This window comes from Sciurus carolinensis, chromosome 10 (genome assembly GCF_902686445.1).
Source record: "Sciurus carolinensis chromosome 10, mSciCar1.2, whole genome shotgun sequence".
Classification (NCBI taxonomy): Eukaryota; Metazoa; Chordata; class Mammalia; order Rodentia; family Sciuridae; genus Sciurus; species Sciurus carolinensis.
Window position 1 is genome coordinate 42,945,274 of NC_062222.1, and position 13,828 is coordinate 42,959,101.

General features: G+C 39.5%; 1 pseudogene; it reads left to right on the forward strand.

The window, feature by feature from the left end:
- The first annotated feature begins 2,747 nt into the window (after positions 1-2,747).
- LOC124994679 (L-lactate dehydrogenase B chain-like) lies at positions 2,748-9,073 on the forward strand (annotated as a pseudogene).
- Positions 9,074-13,828: the final 4,755 nt, after the last annotated feature.

The window sequence follows — 13,828 nt, forward strand, 5'->3', positions numbered from 1 at the left end:
TACTTGTTCCTTTAATAATTATCTCTAAGTTTTTTTTTTTTTGATATTTCAAGGCCACCTACATTATCATGAATTTGCAATGTAGTCTATTTGTGGAAGCACATAACTAATGAAGACTCTGCCAGAAGGACAAGCAGCTTGTGACCAAAGAGAATAGCATTCAGTGAGAAGCCATTCACTGAGAGATGATTTTGAAGAAACTTATGAGATCATGGAGAGATGAGTGACAATGGCTTCAAAGGAGTTAAAATCAGCATACTGCAAATGTCACAACCACATCCAGGTTTATAGCAGCACAATTCACAATCTTCTTAAGGTGATGGAGAAGGCGAATTTAGAAGCAGAAGCAAGGCAGAGAAATGGAAAATCTCAGTGATAAGGATGTGAAGGGAAAAGAGTATTTATTTAAGCTGCCAAGGAAGTAGTATTGAAGCTGAAATTTAAGAATGAGAAATATTTCAGTGGATAGAAATGGGGGACCAAATCTCTGCAGTGTGAGCAAAGGTCCCAAATGAGAACATATGTTCAGTTTATTCCAGAAGAAGAAAGTGTGGTCACAGTGTAAGACTGAAAACAAAAACAAACAAAATGAGAGAGGGGAGAGCTGAAGTTGTACTTATTCAAGCCTACCTGTGAAAGCAACTCTGAGAGCTGTGTAACAGAATATGTTAAATATTTTTCATGTGCAAATTATTTTCCATCTTTGGAGCCATTGTCAGTCCTCTCTCCACTGAACTTTTCCTCTGAGGAGGTGTATAACCTGGTCAAATGGTCATGCTATTCTTTGTTTTTTGGAGCCAACACAAGTGCCCTACAACAGATGAATGGATAAAGAAAATGTGGTATATATAAACAATGGAATATTACTCAGCTATGAAAAAGAATGACTTTTGTTGGTAAATAGGTTGATCCGGAGACTATCACGCTAAGTGAAATAAGCCAAAAAATCAAAGGCTGAAGGTTCTCTCTGATATGCAGTTGTTAACTCACAAAAAGTGAGAGAGGGAAGAGTAGAAGTTCAATGGATTAGACAAAGGGGAATAAAGGGAAGGCGGGGTAGGAAAAGGAAAGACAGTGGAATGAATCAGACATAACATTCCTATGTACATATATGAATATATCACAGTGAAACTACACGATATACAACCACAATTATGGAATCCTAATTACAATAAGTTATACTCTATGTATTTATATCAAAATACACTTCTACTATCATGTATATCTAAAACAAATAAAAAAAGGAAGATATTTAACTTGCCTTTGTATATTGATGGCCCCTGAGAGAATGTTTCGCAACTAGTAAGCATTCAATACCATTTGTTCAATCCAGACAAAAGTATAGGGTACAGTTTGAAATATTAAAAGATAAATTGCTCACGGACTCAAGCTAATGGGTATTGCCAATCACTGGAGTAGAAGACAGATGGAATTCCAGAGGGTATCATGCCAGCAGTTAAATCCTAGGACTGGAAATGACACTTGTCACTTCTGCTTATATGTGACTGGCCAGAACTAGCTGACTCCTCCCACCCAAAAAGGTGCTAGAAGTAATATTCCTATCATGTACTCAGGAGAAAGATGTCCAGAAATATTTGTTCATAGCATAAATGACTATTGCCCAAGCATTCTCAAAAACCTTGTCTGAACTTTCCAACCAAGACCCTCACCTCAATTTCAGCCTCCAGTTTTCTTCCTGCATTACTTGTGTTAACTGACCCTCCCTCCTAAGACCAGTGGTCTTTTTATTGCTGTCATTTCACCATTTGTGAACTATATCTGTGTCTAATCTTCCTACCTAACCTTCTTGCACATTATTTGCATATAAAGCAGCGGTTGTGGTGGTCTCCATGGCAACCAAGACCATCTTGTGCTTTTGCTAAACCCCTAATCATAAGGTAGTGTGTTTCTTTTTGCATTTAAACACATTCCTTATTTAAAATAAAACAAAAGCTAATTTTTTTTCTTTAAAGAATAGTGAAAATGTTGATGATGTTTAATATGTATGGGTTTATGCTTCACAGCCAGGCAATAGTCTTGTGACTTCTGAATAACTGATCAAGTGAACAGAAACCCTAAGAGAAAAATACCATAGTAAGTCTGTGGCATGGAAATATGGTGATATTGTTCTTAATTCAAATAAACCAAGCTCCCAGGAAAAATAAATTCTCAGTAGTTATTTTCCTTAGAAGACAAGGTTAATTAAAATCAATATGGCCATGACTTAAAATGAATATTACCATATTTCTTAATCATTAACAAGATTTTCCTCTTTGGTTAAATGACAGTTAATATCCTAGTTTCCCAACAATGTGTTGAAAGGATCTAATGCATTATTTAAAATGACAATGATATTTCAACTGTTGTATTCTTTGAGTGTTAGTACATCCATAAAATATTTTTAAAGGAAATGAAATTATTACAAATAACTTTAATGAACAAAATTTATAAACATTCATTATTAAATGCCTGTCTTATGCCAATGTTGTCTAGGAAAATACATAAAGTCATCCCTTGGTATCCAGGGGGGGGAATTGGTTTTAGGACTCCAGGCAGTTACTAAAATCCATGAATGCTCAAATTCTTTATATAAAATGGCATAGTATCTGCTTGTATTCCATGAATATAATCTCATATTCTTTAAAACATCTCTAGATTAATTATAAAACTTAATACAATGGGGCAGCTGACGTTGTCTTCACCAGACTCTTCCAGTGGTCTCCAGAGCCTTCTCTTGCCTATTAAAAATGGCAACCCTTAAGGAAAAACTAATTGCACCAGTTGCAGAAGAAGAGGCAGCAGTCCCCGACAATAAGATCATGGTAGTGGGTGTTGGACAAGTTGGTATGGTGTGTGCCATTGGCATTCTGGGAAAGTCTCTGGCTGATGAACTTGCCCTGGTGATTGTTTTGGAAGATAAACTCATAAGAGAAATGATGGACCTGCAGCATGGAAGCTTATTTCTTCAAACACCTAAAATTGTGGCAGATAAAGATTACTCTGTAACTGCCAATTCTAAGATTGTGGTGGTAACTTCAGGAGTTTGTCAACAGGAATGGGACAGTTGTCTCAATCTGGTGCAGAGAAATGTCAATGTCTTCAAATTCATTATTCCTCAGATTGTCAAGTACAGTTCCGATTGCATCATAATTGTGTTTTCCAACCCAGTGGACATTCTTACATATGTTACCTGGAAACTAAGTGGATTACCCAAGTGCCATGTGATTGGAAGTGGGTATAATCTGGATTCTGCTAGATTTCGCTATCTTATGGCTGAGAAACTTGGCATTCATCCCAGAAGTTGCCATGGATGAATTTTGGGAGAACATGGAGGTTCAAGTGTGGATGTGTGCAGTGGAGTGAACATGACTGGTGTTTCTCTCCAGGAATTAAATCCAGAAATGGGAATGGACAACAATAGAGAAAACTGGAAGGAAGTGCATAAGTTGGTGGTCGAAAGTGTCTATGACCTTTTCATGATATCCCATAGTTCTTGGAGATTCTGTTCATGATTTCTCACCATCTTCTCTGTTTGTTCAACTTTGTTTTCGAGGTTAAATATTTTGTCTTCAATATCTGAAGTTCTGTCTTCCAGCTGTTCTATCCTATTGGTTATGCTTTCTATGGAGTTCTTAATTTGGTTTATTGTTTCCTTCATTTCAAGGATTTCTGTTTGGTTTTTTTTCAATATCTCTAACTCTTTATTGAAATGATCTTTTGCTTCCTGAATTTGCTCTGTTAACTGTCGATTGGTGCGATCGTTCAATGCCTGCATTTGCTCTTTCATCTCATCGTTTGCTTCCCTAATCATTTTAATTATGTACATTCTGAACTCCCTTTCTGTCATTTCTTCTGCCATGCTGTCGTTGTATTTTATTGATGTAACATCTAGATTTGTTTGGGGCATTTTCTTCCCTTGTTTTCTCATATTGTTCAGGGATCAGTGGGTCATTAAGATATTGCAGATTTCCTCTATCAACTTATAATGTCCCTGAAGATTGCTAGTATATCCCCTCTTATCCTTCAGTAGCCTGAAGTCTTGGAGGAGGTTGATAATGCAGAATTATTGGGATTGAGGAAGGCTTAGAGAAACAAACCAAAGGAATGAACAATCTATTTGAAGAAATAATATCAGAAAATTTCCCAAATCTGAAGAATGAAATGGAAAATCAAGTCCAAGAGGCTTATAGGACTCCAAATACACAAAATTACAACAGACCCACACCAAGGCACATTATAATGAAAATACCTAACATACAAAATAAAGACAGAATTTTAAAGGCTGTGAGAGAAAAGAACCAAATTACATTCAGGGGGAAGCCAATACGGATATCAGCAGATTTTTCAATCCAGACCCTAAAAGCTAGAAGGGCCTGGAACAACATTTTTCAAGCTCTGAAAGAAAATGGATGCCAACCAAGAATCTTATACCCAGCAAAACTTACCTTCAAATTTGACGATGAAATAAGATCATTCCACGATAAACAAAAGCTAAAAGAATTTACAAAAAGAAAGCCAGCATTACGGAACATTCTCAGCAAAATATTTCATGAGGAAGAGATAAAAAACAAAGAAGCAAATCAGCAAAGGGAGGAATTATCCTAAAGGAACTGTCAAATAAAGGAGGAACCAAGATGTGTCAAAAATTTTAAATATGAACCAAATGACTGGGAATACAAATCATATCTCAATAATAACCCTGAATGTTAATGGCCTGAATTCATCAATCAAAAGACATAGACTGGCAGATTGGATTAAAAAGAAAGATCCAACAATATGTTGCCTGCAAGAGACTCATCTCATAGAAAGAAATACCCATAGACTAAAGGTGAAAGGGTGGGGAAAAACATACCATGCACATGGGCTCAGCAAAAAAGCTGGAGTATCCATCCTCATTTCAGATAATGTGGACTTCAAGCCAATGTTAGTTAGAAGGGATAAAGAAGGACATTTCATACTGCTTAAGGGAAGCATAAATCAGCAAGATATAACAATCATAAACATCTATGCCCCAAACAGTGGCTCATCCATGTATGTTAAACAAATCCTTCTCAATTTTAGAAACCAAATAGACCATAACACAATAATACTAGGTGATTTTAACACGCCTCTTTCACCACTGGACAGATCTTCCAAACAAAAATTGAACAAAGAAAGCATAGATCTCAATAACACAATCAATAATTTAGACTTAACAGACATTTATAGAATATACCATCCAACCAAGAGCGAATATACTTTCTTCTCAGCAGCACATGGATCCTTCTCTAAAATAGACCATATATTATGCCACAAAGCTAATGTCAGCAAATACAAGAAGATAGAGACACTACCTTGTATTCTATCAGATCATAATGGATTGAAGTTACAAATTAATGAAAGAGTAAAAAACAGAAACTACTCCAACACCTGGAGATTAAACAATATGCTACTATATGATGAATGGATAACAGAAGATATTAGGAAGGAAATTAAAAAATTCTTAGAGGTAAACGAGAACAAAGAAACAACATATCAAAATCTCTGGGACACTCTGAAAGCGGTACTTAGAGGAAGATTTATTTCATGGAGCGCATTTAATAAAAGAAGTAAAACTCAAAAAATAAATGACCTAACACTACAACTCAAAGCCCTAGAAAAAGAAGAACAGACCAACACCAAAAGTAGTAGAAGACAGGAAATAGTTAAACTCAGAGCTGAAATCAACGAAATTGAAACGAAAGAAACAATACAAAAAATTGACAAAATAAATAGTTGGTTCTTCGAAAAAATAAACAAAATTGATAAACCTTTAGCCACACTAACAAAGAGAAGACGAGAGAAAACCCAAATCACTAAAATTCGGAATGAACAAGGAAATATCACAACAGACACGACCGAAATACAAAACATAATTAGAAGCTATTTTGAAAATCTATACTCCAACAAAATAGAAAATTTCGAAGACATCAACAGGTTTCTAGAGACATATGAATTGCCTAAACTGAACGAGGAGGACATACACAATTTAAATAGACCAATTTCAAGTAATGAAATAGAAGAAGTCATCAAAAGCCTACCAACAAAGAAAAGTCCAGGACCAGATGGGTTCTCAGCCGAGTTCTACAAAACTTTTAAAGAAGAACTCATTCCAATACTTCTCAAAGTATTCCAGAAAATAGAAGAGGAGGGAACTCTCCCAAACTCATTCTATGAAGCCAATATTACCCTGATTCCTAAACCAAACAGAGACACATCGAGGAAAGAAAATTTCAGACCAATATCCTTAATGAACATCGACGCAAAAATTCTCAACAAAATTTTAGCAAATCGCATACAAAAACATATTAAAAAGATAGTGCACCATGATCAAGTGGGTTTCATCCCAGGGATGCAAGGTTGGTTCAACATCCGGAAATCAATAAATATCATTCACCATATCAACAGAGTAGTTAAGAATCACATGATTATTTCGATAGATGCAGAAAAAGCATTTGATAAAATACAACACCCCTTCATGCTCAAAACACTAGAAAAAATAGGGATAGTGGGAACATTCCTTAACATTGTTAAGGCCATCTACGCTAAACCCATGGCTAATATCATTCTCAATGGTGAAAAACTGAAAGCATTCCCTCTAAAAACTGGAACAAGGCAGGGATGCCCTCTTTCACCACTTCTATTCAATATCGTCCTTGAAACTCTAGCCAGAGCAATTAGACAGATCAAAGAAATTAAAGGGATACGAATAGGAAAAGAAGAACTCAAACTATCCCTATTTGCTGATGATATGATGGTATACTTAGAGGAACCAGGAAATTCCACCAGAAAACTTTTAGATCTCATAAGTGAATTCAGTAAAGTAGCGGGATATAAGATCAATGCACATAAATCGAAGGCATTTTTATATATAAGCGATGAATCTTCAGAAAGAGAAATTAGGAAAGCTACCCCATTCACAATAGCTTCGAAAAAAATAAAGTATTTGGGAATCAATCTCACAAAAGAGGTGAAAGACCTCTACAATGAGAACTACAGAACACTAAAGAAAGAAATTCAAGAAAACCTTAGAAGATGGAAAGATCTCCCATGTTCTTGGATAGGAAGAACTAATATTGTCAAAATGGCCATACCACCAAAAGTGCTATACAGATTCAATGCAATTCCAATTAAAATCCCAATGATGTACCTTACAGAAATAGAGCAAGCAATTATGAAATTCATCTGGAAGAATAAAAAACCCAGAATAGCTAAAGCAATCCTTGGCAGAAAGAGTGAAGCAGGGGGTATCGCAATACCAGATCTTCAACTCTACTACAAAGCAATAGTAACAAAAACGGCATGGTATTGGTACCAAAATAGAAAGGTGGATCAATGGTACAGAATAGAGGACACGGACACAAACCCAAATAAATACAATGTTCTCATACTAGACAAAGGTTCCAACAATATGCAATGGAGAAAAGATAGCCTCTTCAACAAATGGTGCTGGGAGAATTGGAAATCCATATGCAACAGAATGAAACTAAACCCATATCTCTCACCATGCACGAAACTAAACTCAAAATGGATTAAGGATCTCGGAATCAGACCAGAGACCTTGCATCTTATAGAAGAAAAAGTAGGTCCAGAGCTTCAACATGTCGGCTTAGGACCAGACTTCCTCAACAGGACTCCCATAGCACAAGAAATAAAAGCAAGAATTAATAACTGGGATAGATTCAAACTAAAAAGCTTTCTCTCAGCAAAGGAAACTATCAGCAATGCAAAGAAAGAGCCTACAGAGTGGGAGAAAATCTTTGCCAATCATACTTCAGATAGAGCGCTAATCTCCAGAATCTATAAAGAACTCAAAAAACTCTACACCAAGAATGTAAATAATCCAATCGACAAATTGGCTAAGGAAATGAATAGACACTTCACAGAAGAAGATATACAAGCAATCAGCAAACATATGGAAAAATGTTCAACATCTCTAGTAATAAGAGAAATGCAAATCAAAACCACCCTAAGATTCCATCTCACCCCAATTAGAATGGCAATTATCAAGAATACAACCAACAACAGGTGTTGGCGAGGATGTGGGGAGAAAGGTACACTCTTACATTGCTGGTGGGGCTGCAAATTAGTGCAGCCACTCTGAAAAGCAGTGTGGAGATTCCTTAGAAAACTTGGAATGGAAACACCATTTGACCCAGCTATCCCACTCCTTGGCCTATACCCAAAGGACTTAAAATCAGCATATTACAGAGATACAGCCACATCAATGTTCATAGCTGCTTAGTTCACAATAGCCAGATTGTGGAACCAACCTAGATGTCCTTCAATTGATGAATGGATAAAGAAAATGTGGTATATATATACAATGGAATATTACTCAGCCATAAAGAACGATAAAATTATGGCATTTGCAGGCAAATAGATGAAACTGGAGAATATCATGCTAAGTGAGATAAGCCAATCTCAAAAAACCAAAGGAAGAATGATATCGCTAATAAGTGGATGATGACACATAATGGGGGGTGGGAAGGGTAGTGTTGTGGTTGGAGTTGGGTTTAGGGAGGGGGGCAGGAATGGAGGAAGGAAGGACTGTATAGATGGAGGGGAAGGGTGGGAGGGGAGGGGGGGAAGGGAAAAAATGGCAGAATGAATCAAACAACATTACCCTATGTAGATTTATGATTACACAAATGGTATGCCTTTACGCCATGTACAGACAGAGAAACAACATGTATCCCATTTGTTTACAATTTTATAATAAAAAAATAAAAAATAAATAAAAAAAAAATAAAAAAAAAAGAAAGTGTCTATGAAATCATCAAGCTAAAAGGATACACCAACTGGGCTATTGGGTTAAGTGTGGCTGACCTCATTGAATCCATGTTTAAAAATCTATCCAGGATTCATCCAGTGTCAACCATGCTGAGGGGATCTATGGCTTTGAGAATCAAGTCTTTCTGAGCCTTCCCTGTGTCCTTAATGCTCAGGGATTAACAGCATTATCCACCAGAAGCTGAAGGATGATGACTTTGCTCAGCTCAAGAAAAGTGCAGATACCCTGTGGGACATCCAGAAGCACCTAAAAGACCTGTAACTACCGAGTTGCAGGTTATAGAAATTGGAAAACTACAATGTGATTGATTAACCCTGAGCCTTTAGTCTTCATCTATGTACATGGATCAGTTTGCTTCTTCCTTAATATGTGATATGGGTTACAGGATCAAAGCCCGGGCTCACTCGCTTTAATGCTTGCAATATGAGCTCCTGATCAAATAAAATTAACTGTTCTAGCGTGAAAAAAAAAAAAAGCTTAATACAATGGATGTGTTATGTAAATAGGTGTTATGCTATGTTGTTTAGGGAATTTTAGCAAGAAAATGTCTGTTCATGTTTCATGCAGATACAATTTGAATACTTGTTTTAGTATTTTCAATCTATGGTCAGATGAATCTGAGGATGCCAAACCCATGAATATGGAGGGTTGAATGCAGTACAGTTAGTCATTCTCAAATAATGTTGCCACTTTGGTGTCATTACCCCTACCCACCTACAAGAAAAGACTGAAGGTTCACAGGGTACATACAGTTCGTCCTCCTCACAGTTACTAAAGAACAGGGCCTGACTTCAATCCCCATGCCGCTGTGCCCTTCTGCCAAGTGTACTGATGATTTCTTCTGCTAAATAACCATGTCTGTGAATGCCTCAAATCTGAGAAGGAGAGCTGAGATGTTGGTGTTAGGGTGTCCAGAGTTCTTTTAGATTGTAATTATGATTTTCCTTAAAAAGATGGAACTCATCAAGATTGTATTGCTGGCCACCTCTAAGTCCTTGGCAGCATTCCAAAAGTGACTTCCCTTACAGGTCACACTTCTGCCAAGGAGTACAGTGATCTCTAAATTTTTATAAGGATATCAGAGGTCTCAGTCATCAAATGACTCCATTGCTCTGGGCCTAAGGTGAGGCAGCACAGCATGGGAAAGATAATCACAGGGCTTCTCTCTCTCTCTCTCTCTCTCTCTCTCTCTCTCTCTCTCTCTCTCTTTCTTTTCTTTCTGAGAGCCAAAATAGGGCTTACATAAAGAGTTCACCATGCCTCTTTCGCCTCAAATAAAAAAGTCTACCCTGGACTAACATCTCTGCCTTAAAATGGTTACTCATATGAGGTATCAAGTGAAGTAATTCATAAAGAATAAAAGGAGGAATGGCAATTGAAAGAAATATAAGAAGGAAGGAAATGACTTTTAAAATGAGAAAATAGAAAGTTTATAAAAAGGAAGGATAGTAAGTAAAGAAGGGAATGAACCAGTACACATTTTAACGCAAATTCTTTACTAAGTTTTAAATACAAGCCATGACACTTCTCACTTTTTAATATACTGCAATATTTTCTTTGCAGTACACTTGCAAATAAAATGAGAACTCACAATACGTCTACCTAATAATATAATTGAAAATTAAGTTAATTAGCTTAATTAATTATCATTTAACATGCATTAAAATCAAAAGTGCCATTCAGTTTCAAAGTTATTATATTCATTTTAACCAAACATAAAACTGATGGCTGCTGGTAAAGAGTCTCCCATGGCTATTTAAGATTTGTAAGTTTTAGAAATTCCCAAACCATTCTATGTTCAACTGGAGTGTTTAAGACTTGTAGATACAAGGTGGTGAATGATATGCATAATTAATACTATGGAATATGATACTACCAATTAAGCAGTTTGGGGGAAGTCTGACCAGAGGTCAAAAATCTAGAAACATACTTCTTTGATAAATGCCTTCCAATAGCACCAGTGACCTACATATCATTCAGTAGCCTTCTATCCACCCACATCCTGGTTGAGATTTTTAGTAAAGACTGTTTGGCTCTGTTACCATTACTTTTAGAAATGTACCTGTTTAGAATTCAATGCCGAGAGAGAGCAAGATGGCGGACTAGAGGGCGGCTGCATTTCACGCTGCTCCAGGACGCAAGATTCAAAAGAGGAGATAGTGAGAGACTTGGGACCAACTCAAAGCTGCCGGGTGAGTCTCTCCTGTTGGGGAGGCGTCCCGGATGGGGCGGTAGCCCCGGAACGCAGGGAATTTGTGAAGTGGAGTTGCTCGGCGAGACGCCCCTCCCCCCGCTGGAGCGGTAAACACGGACAACTGGGATCATCGTAGAGGCGGCGGCTCAGCATAGCGCTTGGACTCGAGCAGCCGCTGGGGCTCCGGATGGCTGCCTGGGGAGGAGCTGCGTGGCGAGCTGTTTGACCCAGAGTGACCGCTTCCGAACACCGGGGGGGTTGCCCGGAGGAGGAGGAGAGGCCCGGCGGGTCGCTTGGGTCTAGGAGTGACTGCATCAGAGCCACGGGCGGTTGCCAGAGGAGGAGCTGCGTGGTGAGCTGTTTGAACTCAGAGTGGGCGCTCCTGAGCGCCGGGGGACTGCCCGGAGGAAGAGGAGGAGCGCGACGGGACACTTGGTCTGGGAGTGACTGCATCAGAACCACAGGCGGTTGCCAGAAGAGGAGCTGCGTGGTAAACTGTTTGAACCCAGAGCGAGCGCTCCTGAGTGCCGGGAGGTTGCCCGGAGGAGGAGGAGGAGCGCGGCGTGTTGCTTGACCTGGGAGTGACTGCATCAGAGCTGCGGGCAGTTGCCAAAGGAGGAGCTGCATGACGAGCTGTTTGAACTCGGAGCAGCTGCTCCAGAACACTGGTGGCCTGCCTGGAGGAGGAGAGCGGTGGGACGCTTAGCCTGGGAGTGACTGCATCAGAACCACAGGCGGTTGCCAGAGGAGGAGGCGAGTGGTGAGCTGATTGGACTAAAAGCAACCGCTCCTGAACACCGGTGGCCTGCCTGGAGGAGGAGCGTGGTGAGTCACCTGGTCTCGGAGCCACCGTTCCTGAACACCTGGGGGGCTACCCCAAGGAGGAGGAGAGGGAACAGGGCGGGTCACTTGGACTTGGAGTGACTGCCTAGGGCTACGGGTGGTTGGCGGGAGGAGGAGACCCGAAGTGAGTTGTTTGGATTCCTAGTGACTGCGTCGGAAACCGGGCGGCTGTCCGGAGGAGGAGGTGTGTGGCGGGTCTCTGTGTCTCGGAGCTATTGTACGGGGCTCCAGGTGGTGGCTCAGGGGAGGGGCTGCATAGCCAGGCGATTGGTGCAGAGCAGGGTCCCAGGAGCTAGGTGGCTTCTTGCTGGAAGAGCCGCACAGAGACACGCCTAGGGGCGGAGCGAAGTTTCCAGGGCGGCGGCCAGATTCTCTGGGAGAGGCAGCCTAAGGAGACTCGCCTGCGAAGGGTGAGGCTCCCAGGCCCAGGACGTAGGCCCGGGCCCCTGGGATCGTTGCAGAAGAAGACAGCCCAGCCCAGGAGGTAGTTGTAGATTGAGGGGAACCTCTAGGAGGGCAACTGACTAGCGAGACGTCCCCACCGAGTGACTCTTCCCGGCCGGGGGAGGTTTTCCCACAGGGACGGTAAAGCCAGAGACATAGGCACAAACAGGCCTTGCCTCAGCCCACAGTCTACTTCCCCATTGGATGACCATTGGTCAACAAGTGGAGGCACCTCCGCCCACTAGCAGGGAATATACGCCACCTGAGGGTTACCACACCTAGAGAGGCAGCTTCTTTGTGGAGCTCTGCATTATCAACCTCCTCCAAGACTTCAGGCTACTGAAGGATAAGAGGGGATATACTAGCAATCTTCAGGGACATTATAAGTTGATAGAGGAAATCTGCAATATCTTAATGACCCACTGATCCCTGAACAATATGAGAAAACAAGGGAAGAAAATGCCCCAAACAAATCTAGATGTTACATCAATAAAATCCAACGACAGCATGGCAGAAGAAATGACAGAAAGGGAGTTCAGAATGTACATAATTAAAATGATTAGGGAAGCAAACGATGAGATGAAAGAGCAAATGCAGGCATTGAACGATCGCACCAATCGACAGTTAACAGAGCAAATTCAGGAAGCAAAAGATCATTTCAATAAAGAGTTAGAGATATTGAAAAAAAACCAAACAGAAATCCTTGAAATGAAGGAAACAATAAACCAAATTAAGAACTCCATAGAAAGCATAACCAATAGGATAGAACAGCTGGAAGACAGAACTTCAGATATTGAAGACAAAATATTTAACCTCGAAAACAAAGTTGAACAAACAGAGAAGATGGTGAGAAATCATGAACAGAATCTCCAAGAACTATGGGATATCATGAAAAGGCCAAATTTGAGAATTATTGGGATTGAGGAAGGCTTAGAGAAACAAACCAAAGGAATGAACAATCTATTTAAAGAAATAATATCAGAAAATTTCCCAAATCTGAAGAATGAAATGGAAAATCAAGTCCAAGAGGCTTATAGGACTCCAAATACACAAAATTACAACAGACCCACACCAAGGCACATTATAATGAAAATACCTAACATACAAAATAAAGACAGAATTTTAAAGGCTGTGAGAGAAAAGAACCAAATTACATTCAGGGGGAAACCAATACGGATATCAGCAGATTTTTCAATCCAGACCCTAAAAGCTAGAAGGGCCTGGAACAACATTTTTCAAGCTCTGAAAGAAAATGGATGCCAACCAAGAATCTTATACCCAGCAAAACTTACCTTCAAATTTGACGATGAAATAAGATCATTCCATGATAAACAAAAGCTAAAAGAATTTACAAAAAGAAAGCCAGCATTACAGAACATTCTCAGCAAAATATTCCATGAGGAAGAGATGAAAAACAATGATGCAAATCAGCAAAGGGAGGAATTATCCTAAAGGAACTGTCAAATAAAGGAGGAACCAAGATGTGTCAAAAATTTTAAATATGAACCAAATGACTGGGAATACAAATCATATCT